The sequence below is a fragment of the Sinocyclocheilus anshuiensis genome, unplaced genomic scaffold (genome assembly GCF_001515605.1).
Source record: "Sinocyclocheilus anshuiensis isolate Anshui unplaced genomic scaffold, SAMN03320099.WGS_v1.1 scaffold1116, whole genome shotgun sequence".
Taxonomy (NCBI): Eukaryota; Metazoa; Chordata; class Actinopteri; order Cypriniformes; family Cyprinidae; genus Sinocyclocheilus; species Sinocyclocheilus anshuiensis.
Window position 1 is genome coordinate 97,860 of NW_015548257.1, and position 3,119 is coordinate 100,978.

Consider the following 3,119-nt stretch of genomic DNA (forward strand, 5'->3'; position numbering starts at 1 on the left):
GATGTGCAAAATTTTTACCACAGTATTGCATCTCTCAAATTGTGCAAACAATAGTTCTTACTTATTTGAACAACTGTCCGAAATAAATCAAAATAAACAAATAAATAAACAAATTATAATTCACACTGACGCACTGACTGATTGTAAGTTTCACAGTTTCTCTGAATCTGAGTTGCTTAGGAACAGACAACCAATCAAACGCTGTCTCAGTGCTTAACTCATTAAATATTCACGAACGGTCACACAAACATTCATGTGTGTTCAGAGTCATTAAACAGTTGACAATAATGAAGTGACATCGGTCTGTTTTCTGTCACATGTTCCAATGAGCACAGATGGAGAAACAGGTCATGTGATGCAATCACCCAATGTTAACCTCAAAAATATGCAAATGAGAAGAAATGCACAGTGTGAAATCTGAAAACATGAATCCAGAATCAGTGTGACACAGGATTACACTCAGCAGGCTAATAATGATGTGTGTGTGTAATCTGAATAAATAATCTCTCCATTGATGTATGGTTTGTTAGGATAGGACAATATTTGGCCAAGATACAACTATTTGAAAATCTGGAATCTGAGGGTGCAAAAAAATCTAAGTATTGAGAAAATCATCTTTAAAGTTGTCCAAATGAAGTTCTTAACAACTTGGAACATGATCTTTACTTAATATCCTAATGATTATTGGCATAAAAGAAAAATGGATCATTTTGACCCAAACAATGTATTGTTGGCTATTGCTACAAATTTACCCCAGCGACTTAAGACTGCTTTTGTGCTGCAGGGTCACATATGTTGTAAAATTCATCAATCATGAATCTCTACAGACAATAGCATCATTATTCAGATCAGATCAGTGCTGATTTCAGTTAAAAGTGACGCCCTGTCTGATTTCCCAGAGGTCAGTGGATCCGTGATGCTCAACAGGAAGTTTCATCGACAAAGAAAGAAAACCTACCTACAGACAACATGAGCTCATTCCTGCAGGAGAGCCTCAGCACACTTTCACCAGCACACTTCCTGTATGACAGGAAAAGCCACACACACACACGTCTGGTTTGCTATCCTTGTGGGGACTCTCCATAGGCGTAATGGTTTTTATACTGTACAGACCGTATATTCTATTGCCCTACACCAACCCTACCCCTAAACCTAGCCCTCACAGGAAACTTTCTGCATTTTCAGAGTTTCAAAAAACTTCATTCTGTATGATTTATAAGCTTTTATACCCGTGGGGACCTCAATTTAGGTCCCCACCATGACACGAGTCCCCATGAGTCTGTGTGTAGTCAGGTTTAAGTCCCCAGCAGGATATATAAACCAGTACACACACACACACACTTAAACATACACACACACTCACTCACTCACTCACTCACTCACTCACACACTCACACACACAGCTCTGTTCCAGTGAGCTGCCTACATAGGGAGCATCTGAAGGCGTCACTGCCGTACCTTGCCAAATCCTAGAATGCATTGCAACCAGCTCCATGAAAAAATGTATATAAATACCTTTATTCAATTCAATACTGACATTTCTATAATAGTCAAGTAAAGTCACATTCATTTATATTGGGCTTTTCACAATACACATTGTTTCAAAGTAGCTTTACAGAAAATCATGATGTCATTGTTAATGTTTTTACATTAAATGTTCCCAACTCAGTCCAATCTTCAAGAATCGGCTAAAAACGCAGCTCTTCCATCTAGGGCTGGGCGATTTGGCAAAAAAAATTAAATTTAGATTTATTTTCAGAACGTTTCACCGATTCTCGATTTTTTTACGATTTGTAACTAGTCAACTTAAAAATGTAACTACAACATGATTCAAATATCTTTTTCTTTATTAACCCTCTAGTTAAAGAAAACTCTATTCCGAGTGCAGCACACATGAAATTATGAACATGATGTAAATGTTAAACTAATCACTTGTTAAATATCTTCGCAGAAAAGATGCATGAACTACATCTTGTACAAACTTGTCTTATACATGTTATATGTTCAGAAATAATAGACTACAATAAAAATGCTTCAAAAAATTCTCAACAGTCAATGTAACTCAAATTCAAAATGACTGACTTTATACATAGAATCCCAAAATTGTACATTTGTAAACTGTACTTCTAAATATATCTGTACATTCATTTAAACAGTTACGTTTCTCTATATTTCTACTTCTGTATATAGTGCATTATTGAATTTTCTGTTTTTCTTATATTAGTGTTATACTCCATCTCTACTGTGTAATTCCTATGTCTGCTGTCTGTATATTTCTATTAAAATAATATTTCTATTAAAATCGATTTCAAAAAAATAAAATCGTGGCAAAACATTAAATTCAAATGAATAGATCAAATCGGAACAATCGCCCAGCCCTACTTCCATCTTTATCTGACCCTCTAACTCCAGCACTCTATTCTAATTCTATTCTAAACAAAGAAAAAAAACTTGCCCCTTTTAGACTTGCACTCTATTCATTTACTAACTGCTTGTTTTCTTAAAAAAAAATTAACACTAGCTTCTCTATTCTATCTGTTTTCTTTTTATTTATTATACAATTAACAAAAAGCAAAAAAAGGCTCGTGTTAGTTTTGACTGCTTCTATTGTCCTCATTTGTAAGTCGCTTTGGATAAAAGCATCTGCTAACTGACTAAATGTAATGTTTATAATATCGCAATATCTTCATAGCGTATAATTGCATTTATCAGATTAGTAGCTGGACGATAAAATAGTTACCTTTTGTGACGATATAAACAAACAAGCAGTTGAGATTTGCAATATAGTATATATATCACTTTATGTAAGTGTACTACTGTGTGTATGAGGATAAAGTTGGATATTCTAGTATATAATAGTTTGGTGTAATGAAAAATAGCCAGTGTTTGTGTTGCTGTGTATTTTTATGTTCATTAGAGTATTGTGTCATGAGTTTAAAATCATGGAGGCATCAAACTGAATCAAGTGTGTGTGAGTGTGTGTGTGTGTGAGTGTGTGTGAGAGAGTGTGAGTGAGTGTGTGTGCGTGTGTGTGTGTGTGTGTGTGTATGAGAGTGTCAGTGTGTGTGTGTGTGTGAGAGAGAGTGTGAGAGAGAGTGTGAGAGAGTGTGAGTGCGTGT